General features: G+C 37.1%; 1 long non-coding RNA gene across 7 annotated transcripts in view; it reads right to left on the bottom strand.

The window, feature by feature from the left end:
• Positions 1-12,657, bottom strand: part of LOC105918141 — a 41,884-nt gene that overhangs the window by 9,515 nt on the left and 19,712 nt on the right. For 2 of the 7 annotated variants that reach the window (XR_004927366.1, XR_004927371.1), the window contains one exon: positions 6,620-6,670. The exons of 4 other annotated variants lie outside the window; for them this stretch is intronic. This is a non-coding gene — a long non-coding RNA (uncharacterized LOC105918141). The remainder of the gene's footprint in view (positions 1-6,619; positions 6,671-12,657) is intronic. One more of the 7 variants, XR_004927367.1, reaches the window with a different exon arrangement.

Here is a 12,657-nt window from a genome sequence, read left to right as displayed (position 1 = left end):
AAAAAGACCTTCGCTATTTTACAAATTTAGATGCTACTTTTTTTGGACTGAGCTCTGGACCTAGACGGATGCATTTGAAACCAAATATAACGTTCCCGTTGTCGAGTTGGCATACAAGGCGAGCTGCGGCTCAGCCGACCGTGCCTTTGCTGACAGAGGTGGGCGTCTCCCTGTTTTTTTTTTGTGTTTTTTTTTTCCTTTTACCCTCTCACTCATTTTGCTGCATGCTGCCATTTTAACTCACTCCTGAGTGGCAAGCGAGAGGGCGTGGCTGGTGTGAGCGGCGGCCATGATGGGGAAATCGCCACATCAGCTCCTGTGCATCATCAGGTCTGCGTTGATGCTACATTATGGTTCAGATCCTAACTTAGGGACTGTGTAGGACAGGAGCTGCATGTGACGTGACCGAGGACGTGGCGTGAGCTTTCTATCAGAGAATAAACGTACTCGTTACGAGCTTCCTAATTCAGTAACATTTGCTTGCTGAAAATATCAATATTCACATTTTTAATGCTAATATTTCTGCTTTGTTTTTTTGTTTTGTTTTAGAGCTTACACCTTGAATTTTGTTAGCAAATGATAGCAGGCGTCTGCTACTTTCAGTGTCTCACAAGTGAAATCAGAACATCATCAAGGTAAAAACAGTAAAAAGTCCAATCTGCTTTTCATTCAGAAGATAGAAAGCATCCAGCGTAAATAGCCTTTTCTTTCCTTTGCTACTTTACATTAACCCAAAAATTTTAAAGGTTACTTAAACCAGAAAAGTGAAAATAAAACCTCACTCATTTTTAACCTCCTGTGCGCAACTCCAGTGATCATGATATTATGTTTACAAAAAAAAAATACTATTTAAAAAAATATTATTCAGGCTGTAAATATCTCTGGGCTCTATCTGTGGAGCATGTGTTTAATGTTACTTTTTCATAGCAGAAACATATTCTCACACTGAAAACTTAAATTTGAGAACATTTATCTAGAAATGATTGCTATTTAACATGGCGACTCCTGAAAATTGGAAAGTCATTAAACAGTTTTGTTTTTTTTTTAAATCAGAGATGCCAATTTTGGTGTCCACCCTAACTATACATTTAAAATAAATGCCATTGAACTATTCATGTAATGTATACTTTTATACTATGTTGAAGAGTTATTATTAATTATTAACCAATTACTTCCTGTTTCTCTTGGGTATAAATGTGGTATGACACAGAGACCTATTTGTGTTAGCCATTCTTCAAAATGGGTAAAACAATAAAAATATTTATAATAATGAACTCTAACCTTTAATTTGAGATAATCTATGAGTGAAAAAACACAGAGAAAGGATTGTTTTTTAACAAAACAGCTGCAGAATTAGAAAGACAAGTGAATATGCTAGTTAAGAGCTGTCATTTGTTTTTGGCTTAATGACTCTAGGCACAATGGTGACAACCCTATCTATTCCTATGAAATAAATGTAAATTAAGCCTTCTTTTTACTTTACTAAGATTAACTTTTCTATTTTAGTTGGTCATAGAGTTGTGGACCTTTGAATTATTAAGTATTGACTTTCTGTTTTCCTAAGGTATAAAACTGATGTGACACAGAGGCCAATTTCTTGTAGTCACTTTTCAAAATAGGTAAGACAAAAGATACATTTTGATAAAATAAAAAAAAATGGTCTTGCAGTAGGAAAAAGTAACGCTCAAAATTTAAAAGGTCTAAACTTTGGTTTCAGTAGATGTATTCAGTGGGCAAAGTCAAATTACTCTTTTAATCAAAATTACTTATCAAAATGGGAAAGACAAGACTACATGGCATTTATGTAAGGACAATGTGTGTTGATCTTTATATATCAGAAAATGAAAACAGGAAAAAAAGCTGATTGCTTAAACTTGCCCATTGTCACCTTTATCAACAATGAAAACTTGAACTGGGACGCACACACCTGAAGTCAGCCAAGAGTTTGATCTGCCACCACAGGACAGAAAGAAATCTCTACATTAAAGAACCGCAGCAAGAAGTGAGTCCTTGGAGTCCCCATGTCTCCATAGCAACTATCTATTTGATTTGATTTCGCAATAACACAAGACGTCAAGGTTACTCACTGCAAATGTGAAAACTGAACTCCACACGTGCATCCCAGGTTGCACTCCGACGAAGCTGTTTTCAAACCATCTCCACGTCGGAAAACTATGAGTTAGTTTTAAAGTATAAGGCAGTAAAATCAAGCCTGTGGTCTTTCTAAGCAGCATGTGTTTAATGTGGGTCGCATCCATATGCAGCCCCACTTCCCCACCTCCAACTCTGAAAATTAGAAAGAAGAAAAAAAAAAAAAACTGTCTTCCTTGACTGACCACAGCATCTCCTAACCAACTATGTTTGAGGTCAAAGTTCAATATATCCCCCTGGCAACACCGCAGCAACAAGAAACAGCGGTGTCTAGACAGGTCATGGTGCCCCCTCCCTTTCCCCAGCAGTGCCAACACCCCCCCCCCTTCCCCTCCCATCCCTGGCTCCTTCCGGAAGGAGGTGTCAGTGGCAGCCAAGTACAGGGTAAACAGGGCATGGTGAAGGGGAGGGGGGGTGGCCTTTGGCCCGCATGGGGTCACATCAGCACCTCCACCCTCCACTGATCAAAGATGAGGATCCTCCTCACCAGGACCTTGGTCAAAAGAGGGCAGGGTCGGGAGATGAACCCTGGGTTTCTGTAATCTAGATGTGTCCAGGCCCAATTGTCTTCTTTCATGGCCCAAAATGGACCCTTCCGGTGCTGCTGATTACATTAGAGAGGACAACCTTTTTTTTTTCCACAGGGGCTCCCAGACAAAGAGGCTCTTCCTTGCTCCTCGCCATCTGGTTCCCAAAATAATAGAAAAGGTCCCAGGAAAGAAAAGGAAAAGGAAAAAGGGGGGTGGGATAGGGGGGAGCCCAGCAAGCGCACGGCTCTAAATGAAAGAAACACCGTTTGAATAGATGAGATGGCTGGACAGATAAGCAAACATACAGTAAAGCCTCATGTTTAAGCAGAGATTAGAAGCCAATCTACATCAGCAAATAAAGCAGCATACGTGGGCTCCAATAAGTAGGTCTGTAAACGGAGAGATGCGCCACAGATGCACACAAATGCCACCGCCATGAAGGTATAGAGAGTCTTCATCAGGTTATAGTGAGCTGTCAGCGCTATGGCGCCCTGGGCAAGCACCCTCTTTCACAATGTTGGCGTGAGATAAGATTTTATCTCTCTTTTTTTTTCTTTTTTTTTTTTTTTTTTTGAAAACTAAAAATGCTTAATTTCTGTTTCCATAAATACGAGTCCTGGGTTCACAAATCACAACCGTGTTATAAAGAATCTGTAGTCAAGCACAGGTTTAAATAGTCTTAATATTGCAGTTTCCATTGCAAGAAAAAAACACTGAAAATTCACTTTTCTTGGTTTCTGAAATAAATAAGAAGTTTGGAAATATTTAGAATAATAAAACAATACAATTATTTTAGATTTTAAACAAGAATTCAAAACACCTCTTTAAGATTCCTTCAAATTTAAAGAGTTCTTAATATTTGAAGGCCAATTTCTCATCAAGTACCAATTTCAGCATCATTAAATGTACTAAAATATATGTTTGAAAATGCTGGAGACAAGAAAATCAAGTGAAACTCAAAGTGTTGACAAACCCAAATCAAAACATTAAAGAACCATAGTACCAAAACAGTAATAGTAACAAAATATAGTATGTTTTAAGACATTTCAACAGGTCTGTTGTAGAAATCCAACAACGGTCATATTCAATAAATCTGCTCATTAGTCAGATTAAAAGTACCTTTGGAAAACAAACTCTAAGAAGGCGATAAACAGACCTTTCAAGCATAAATTTCAGAATTAAAAATGTTTTTTTTTATTGGTTTGATGTATTATTTGAATCTTGAATGTTGTGTTTTCATTAGTTGCAAGCAGAAAATCAACATGATTACCAGAAATAAAGAAAAGCTAACATCAGTCTGTGTGTAATTAATCTGTGTTTCACTTACTGAATTGAGTTTCTGAAATTAGTAAACTTTTCAGTAATATTGTAATTTATTGAATATGACCGTAAACTATAGAAAAGTCTGTGTGCGACTTGTGATGACTTGTTGTGTTGACCCCTGAATCAGGGAGCAGCAGAAAAGACTTACACTCACTGTACGCAATAGAAATTATGTTGAAACCAACATCATTTCACAAATCTTAAAACAAAACAAAAAAATAGAATAATAGAAATGTCACTCAATAATTGGTTTCCCCCTGATAGCATGGCGCCCTGGGCAGTGAGCCAAATCAACCATATCAAAACCTGTATCTTACAAACCTCAACAATACTGATAGATTTAAGATGTAAATGACATTAAATGCACCACAGTATGAAAGTTCTGCAACGATGAAGATGCTGAAAGCTAATTAACTGAGATGATCAAAAGTTTGGAAACATTCAAACGACTTCCAACACATTGATTATCAGTTGATTTGCAGCTTTTTTTTTTACTCAGTCTTTGTGCATCAGTTTGCAATTTGAGCACCGGTTTGTGCTTTGCAGGTCCTCAAGTAGATTTCCTGTAGGTGCAACACTTTCAAGCTATTTAACCACTGAAACAATTTCTGCCACATTCAAAACTCCCCAAAGTGCAAGTGTTCAGCAAGAATAAACAAATAAATTAATAACGCACTACCTGGATTTTTTTAAAATCTAACTTTAAAAATATCAGCATTTTAATCCAGGTTGGAGTTAAAATGGATTTCAAGATACAGGAAATTCATCTTTTCTCCGTCCTGCACCCCATGGGACTTATTTTGGTATTCTGAACCACCTGCGTCTTATTAACAAAAGTTTGAAAATTATTCACCTTCGAAAATGACAAACCCATGACTCCCCACTGCCCTCTTTTGAAGATTACGTCCAATTTAAAATCCTGCACATCTTTGTTGAGAGAGTAATAATGGGCTCTGCTCACTTCACTAACCTCCCTAAAAAGGTGTTCGTGTTCAACATGCAGTCACTGCAGGTGTGATACCCAGTATTATATTGTCACACAAATATATAACCTGGGATTTCTGAAGCTTTATTTAGCTAATGCTTGATTATGTGCTCTGCTGTGCATGGCCCAGTTTTTTTCCTCTCACTTTGAGCTGAGAAGGAAATTTGGTGAATAAACAACCTCATTAGTGGCAGAGGTGATGCTGCCCTTGTTCTTCAGCAGTTTAGTTGGGAGGAAAGATGGATGCGCAGCACTGAGGAGGAAACTTTGATAAGTCAAGATATTTGTAACTGCGAATATAAAACTGTGTTTTTCTAAAAGCATTAATTTATTGGATTCAAAAAGGTTTGCAAAACTGAAAATTCACTGGCCAACAGCCAGCCCTGAGATCGTCTATTTCTGTCATATTTACGCCAGCAGCATTACCATTATAGCTTATCGCCAAACTCAGAAATTAATAGTGTTCTAAATGAAAGCACATATTCAAGGTTTCAGATTTGAAAAGGAGTCCAAGATTCAGGGAAAGCTTTTGCAAGAACAAAATGCTTGAATTAATGATGGGATACTCGCATGTTTTTGGTATATTAAAATAACCCAGAATATCTGAGGTGAAAAGCCAAAAAACTTTGACAACGTTTCTTGTTAGTTTTATCCGTGCTTCGCGGACATTCAGTAAAAAAGTGAGCGATCCTAACAAAACAGCATGTAATTTATAATCTGTACTTTTTAATTCCTTACATATTGTGACACCTTTTATAAATTCTTGCTTTACTTATATCTGAAAATTAAAATTTAAGAAATAAAGCGCTCCCCACTTTTATTGACGGCGCCAGTAAAGACGTTCTTAAAGGCTTTAAAATAAATGCAGAATTTAATGCAGCAGTGTAATCCTACACTGAAAATAAAAAAAAGTCAACCTTTAGTTTGACTACGTTTACTCTGTAGAATAAAAAAAACCTTATATATGAAATTGTTTTTTTTAACTAAATCAACTGTCCCCCTACACACAACACGCTTTTTGGCACCTCTAACATTTGCTATAAAGTAGATGTAACCGCAGCATTCTTGTTATTTATGGCACATCAGGCCAATCAGGGTGTCCAGAAACTTTTACTCAGTGACGTTGTTCTTCCTTATAGTATAAACTCCGAGTCCCGTTGCTTCAAAATGGAAAAGATATCAACACATGCATTTCAAGAAGGGTGCTGGTCTTCATGAAGCAGAAAACAGACAAAACAAAATAATCTAATCTTGCAAACGTTTAGTCAGAATTAGAAATGAAATATTAGCTGAAACATTTGAAATACCTCGAAAAACAAAGTGAGCGAGGTCCCAAGTTTATCTTGCCCCCACACCAAATGAGAAGGATGGTGAAGGATATAAAATAAATAAAAAGAAAAACTTCAAAAAGAACTTTAGTAAAAAGTGGTACCTCAAGATCACCAAGTATCTTTAATGACAATGTCTCTATCAGTAAATTTATTTTCAAAAGCTGTACATCTCTAAAAAACAAACAAACAAAACAAAAAATGAAATGCTCTTTAAGCATGCTGTGTTATCAGCATTAAAATGGTCAAACGCCAATATTCTGCAAGCCAATTTACAAAAAAAGAATAAAATAAAAACTCACTGACTGAGATCAGCTGACTTTCCGCCGGTGGCTCTTCTTGACAGCTATCGCCTGGATGCAATGGAAATTACCATCAGTGTCTTAAAAGACCTGCCTAAACACATGATAACAAGCTCCTCTTATCCCTGCTGGAACCGCGGCATCATCCTGTTGGTTTGTCTGTTTCCACAGGATGCAGTTTTACAGCGTAACGATATGCAAAAAAATTATGAAAGAAGGATAGCTGAGGAGGCCTGGCTTCGAAGTCCAACAACAACCTGCCTGTACAGACTTCCATTCAAGCTACATTTATATCTGTGGAAGCAGGACTTGGACATGCAGCTGCAATCAAGCAATTGTTTTGATGCCGCACGTTTTCTCTTACTTTCGCTCCCTCGTTAAAAATTAAACCTCTCTTACATTTAATCAGGTGGATCACTGTTTTGTGTTGCAATTATTGCCAAAAACAGCTAAACAAAAGCCCTATACAGCTACAACACAATGACAGACTAGCTAGGGGGGAAACGCTCCCCACGCTTATTGGCACACCTGGTCTTGAAGCCTTAAAATAAATGTTTTTTATTCCAGCAGCATGATTTTACAAAGGAAAATGCTGCTGATTTGTAACTGTGACCTTTAGAGATTTTTTTTACCTTCTTTAAAAAAAAAAAGTTCTCACAGAGCTTGGTAGTAGGAGGAACTTGGGTTCTTGTCCAACTTGGTTAATTACTGCCCTGACTGGACAAGTGTAGGGGAGTACCCTTTCCTCGCAGCGTTATTCTGACATAAACAAATGGCCACACATCAACCTTACTTGAGTTGGTGTGTTCTCTTGTCTTTCCCATTTTCAAAAGAGCATTTACACCTCAGAGAGACAGAATGTCACTCATGACTAATTCAAGGTTCCTAGGCAGTCTGGTCAACTTAAAATAGTAAAGTATAATTTTTTTAAAAAGGCTTTAGATACATGTACTCTATACGAGTTCTTACGTTTTGTCACTTGTCACTCATTTTGTTAGTTTTTTTACGTCAATAAATCTTCTCAAATTGAAGGTTGAATTTTTCAATTTTTTTAGTATGAGGTGTTGCTACAGCAACAAAAGATTATTTTATTTCATTTGAATTTAATTTATGACTTACCCATTTTAAAAAATGACCATCTGTGACATCATCTCTATACAACAGGGAAAAAACGGATTATTAATCGAAAGTTATTCCACACTGTGACAAACCTATAATAGTAAAATCTAAATTACATAAATCGTTTTGAATGAAAAGAGCCAGAGAAAATCTATGGATCATAGAGTACATAGAGTAGCATAGCACTGCCCCTCCCTTACCTATTGCTGTGTGCTGCCGGTCAGCTGGCTGAAAGAAAGCTAAAAAAAAAAAAAAACCTTTCCCTTATTTGCAAGAAAAACAAATTTGGGTGTTTGGAAATGATTCCTGTAGCAAAACAAGCAGACAGACAGCCCCGTGGAAACCCAACGTGCCAGCCATCACTCACATTAAGGTATGTCTGCTGTCAAATTACAATTGCATGTTAGCATGTTTGTTAAGCAGCTGACATACAAGCAGATACGCTTCTGTCACTCTTTAATAGGCAGAACGTCAAAAAAGGTATGAGATTCTGAGAAATGTTTGCTTTAGTCTATATCAAACTAACAATCAAGACAATCTGTCGAAAAAACAGATTCATTTTTTTTTTTTAAAAAGCAACTGTTTTTACTCAAGGTTACACCTCTCAAATCAGCCGATGGCTAACCAGGGACGCTAACAAACACTGAGGGTGCTCACACTATACAAAATGTAAAATATAACAAGAGCAAAGCAAATTCCTTTGATCTTTCTGCACCTTTGCACGATTTAAAAGTAAAGCATCGTTCGCTACGCACTCAGGTGACTTCACTGTTTTGACGTTCATGAACTGTTGTGCATGTTTTTCTTCTACATGAACAGAAACAAAGCGGCTGTGCAAATATATCTGGTGCAGTCACAGCCAAAAATTAAGCAAACTCAGGCACGGGCGTACAGTACTTACACAGCAATACATCTGGGGTCTAGTCCCACACCCCTCCAAACACCAAACACACAGAGAAAAAACCCACATATTTTACATTTGCCGGGGAAAAAAAAGTATTACGAGCAGCACAAACGCTCCTCCTGCAGACGAGAATGAAACACTTGACGATACCTTCCAGTTAATCACACATAAATAATAATAAAATCTGCAAAACACAGATAATTTCTACGCAGTTCTCTTTTTGCAGTCATCTTACTGAAGAGGGTCGCCCCATTTTCACTGTAAATGCATCTTTCTTCAGTCAGTCAATCTCTCAATCTTTTCCTGTTGTTACTTTTGATCCTGTTGTCTTTGTAATTTTTTTTACTTAAAGCTAATCTCATGAACAATAAGCACCTAAAGTCAAACCCAACAAGGAAGCGATTGCACATATGTGTGTTGGGGATGCACAAACACCAGCTCATCGTCACAGCAGTGTTGAAGTGAGTGCGACACATAAAGAGGGCAGGTGGCGCCAGTCAAGTGGAGTACCTGTGCGCAGTCCCAGTCTGTAGTGTCTGAACTACATAATTAGATGTTTTTCCTGGGCGATCTAGAAATTATGTCATCAGGACTTATGGAGAACTCATTAGTCAGGGTAGCAAACAAACTGGAAATAGCTCTCAATCCTTTGGAGACATGCAAAACGCGTTCCAGGGAGGAACTGGAATCGCTGTGTGAAACCAACAAGAACCAACATGACACCTGGCGTTTCACAGCTCAGAGTGGCTTGTTGCACGCTGCTAAGCACAATGGTGGCGAAGGCTTCTTAATTGTGCAGCTTTTGAGTGTGCTCACAGAAATCACATATGGCTGTCCAAAAAAACCTACAACAGTAAATGTTTTTGTTTTGCTTTAAAAAAATTAAGATTTTTTTTTTTTTTTTTAAATAAAATTTAAACACTTATTTTCTAGTCTAGCAATGTTAAAGGTGTTAAAAACAGCTCAAAATATTACATGCAGAGGCAAAGATAGCTTTTTAAATAGTCAATAATTTTCAGTAGAAATATATTTTTTTTAAAGTTAATCAGCAATTTCATTATAGTGAAGATGTTTTCCCACATATTATTTTCTCCAAAAAAATAATAAATAAATAATATGAATAAACGTGAACAACCATATGACTTTTACTTTGTAAAGAATACAAAAAGATCCCGGAAAAAAGTATAAAAAGACACATAACCTTTTTTTTCTCACCGACTGATATCATATCAGACTTTTCTTTTATTGTTTTTGGTCAGTTTGCATTATGAAAAAGGTTTATTTTATCTATTCGGCAGAATAAAGAATGGGAGATTATTTGACTATATTTTTCACTACTTTCCTCAGACATTTACGTGCAGTAAAATTAATACGCCATTAAATCATTTGAGAAAACCTACATGATGATGTGGCGGCATTGTAACCTGCTATTAATGTTATTTCACAACAGCTGAGTTAAATGGAGACACACCTGTGGATGTCTTTTAATTGGGAAATAGCAGGCAAAATCCACTTTTTAGCCCCTAAGTACATTTTGTTGTTTACCTGTAGTCTTTAATAGTACATAAAAGCTGAATTTAGTCTGTCCAAGAAATTTTTCTATCCTGTTTGGATCATTCCTTTTAAACCATTCAGTTTTCTCAATTTTTTGTAACTACTACGTCATAGTATTTGTTGTAGAACTGCTAAACAAGGTCATGGGCTTCCAGCTTAACAATTTTGCAAATCCACCATCTTTATTTCTCGATTTTGTAGTCCAAGCCGAAGGATGTCAAAGCTACAAGTGGGTGAGTCAAAATGTACCATTGTCGGGTGTATTAATCCACACAATTCATTACACCGACCCCAAGCATACTACAAAAATGGCCGAACAGGGTGGAGTGGAACGCTCTGTGACCTGGAGTGTAAACCCCCTCCTTTAGATTTAAAGAGACAGCACCAAAACCAGTTCCACTCAGGCAAACCTCAGAACAGCGGTAAAAGTGGAAACATGGAGGTAAATTAACAAGGAATTCAGACCAAAGCATTGCTGTTCCACTTAATGTAGACCACAACCAAATGAGTTCAATGTGAAAAGGCATGATACGTTCCCCTTTAAGGCAACATCTGAAATTTACTGCTTCTTTGTGTGACAGCATTAGAAAATCAGTGGAAATCCCTTCAGATATCCGGAAAAGAATTGTGGGTCGGGTTCATCCTTGGTCATAATGGCTCAATGAGCGTAACAGTCTAATTTCAGCATAGCATTGAGAACTTTCAGCGCAACGGACTGTTACACTGAAATGCGCTGCAGAGAACCCTGATGAGCTTAAAAGCCATTCAGAGACAAAGATGCCAATAATAAAAAAGCAACAAAAAAGCTAGATTACAGTTTGCAAATGCATCCGGGACAAAGACGTTATTGTTTTTGAGACATCTGCTGCGGTCGAATAAAAATGAAATGAACTGAAATGAAATTAAAGGATCTCCTCATAATGACCCCTGTTACATTTGGAGGAAAAGGTGGGGATGCTTGCAGGCCAGAGAAAAACATCCAAACTGTGAAGTACAGGATGCCAGCATCAGGTCATGGGTGTGATTTGCTCTAGGAGGGACTGGGGCACTTCACAAAATGGATGGGAAAAAAACAATATTATGTGGAAATATTTAAGCGACATCTCTAGAGGGCAGCAGGTCAGAAAAATCTGTCACTGCATCTTCTGTAATCATCTGATCAATAAAAGCAGGACTCGAGGCAGGATATGTTTTAAATTTTTTATTTATTTTCAAAATCGTATCACTAGAATATGTCCTCAGATAACTCTTTAATTGTTCAAATTTACCAATACTTTTTTTTTCTAAAAAGGCATCTTATTCCAATTGTTAGCTATTTGGGTTATATTTGAAACAGTTTCAAATCTGAGCTTTTTTCAGATTTATAGCTTTCACCCCACTATGTCCTAAGGACTCAACAACCTCCAAATCATGGTCTGCCCTCTCCAAGTTTATTTATTTTTTAACAAAACCAAAGAAACGACTGCTCAACAAATGTCTGAACCATACCCGTTATTGCAAAAGTATCTGCTCACCTGCCTAGACTCGCCCATGAACTTGTGCAAAGCCACGTTCTTTGACCTTTTCTTAGATTTATATGTCAGTAGTTAACTAGGTTTTTATGAAAGATTATCAAGTCCTGCTGGCGTATTAGTGTTTTATGTTGTGTTTTTGCTCAGTTTGTTAGTAAATAAACCCTTCAGGGGAACCTAATTTAATTTATCTTAATTTTATCTTTCACAGCAGTATTGCTAGATATTGCATTACATTTTTGTGTCCACAGTTTTCATTGAAATGATTTGCAGACGCCGAAAAAAAAAATTCCTAAGGCTGGCAGGCAAACATTTCCGTAGTAACAGAAAGGCCAGTATAGTAAACAACCAAAACAGTAGTGATCATGACTTTTTCTGTATATAATATTGGCTAAAATTTTAAATCAGCAGCCTGCATAGGCTTTTACACTATGTATGATCCAGTACAGTGCCTGACTGAATAGTCAATCATACCGCTAGGTTTGACTATTTTGGGAGTATTTTGATCATATCGTTATCTTAAGGCATGTTAAGGGAGGAGTCATTTAATCTTTGTGTATGATTCACCTGTAACAAAAAATTGCCGTAAAACTCGCTATTTCAGCTACTAGTTGCTGTCTAATGTTATCATAGCCTATGCTAGAATAATTGTAGACTACTTACCCTTGTAGTAACAAACAAACAATCCCCTTGTGGTCAACTCCACAGCAGAATCTCGGCCACAAATCCAAACTGAGTCCATTTATATCCCTCAAGACCTTTAGCGATTCTCCGGTGTAGTTGGGAGGGAATGTTGATTATGTAGTTGTAAATGGACAGGTATTTCTACCGAATCAAATAGTTTTAAAATCACACTAGGAGCCAAATATGGATCACTAATTTTTAGTCTATTGAGTTTAGTTGTGTATCCCTGTATATCGCTATGAGAAGGATGACTGCTCCCATCCATT

The sequence above is a fragment of the Fundulus heteroclitus genome, chromosome 21 (assembly GCF_011125445.2).
Source record: "Fundulus heteroclitus isolate FHET01 chromosome 21, MU-UCD_Fhet_4.1, whole genome shotgun sequence".
Lineage (NCBI taxonomy): Eukaryota > Metazoa > Chordata > Actinopteri > Cyprinodontiformes > Fundulidae > Fundulus > Fundulus heteroclitus.
This window is presented reverse-complemented; position numbering and strand designations above follow the sequence as displayed.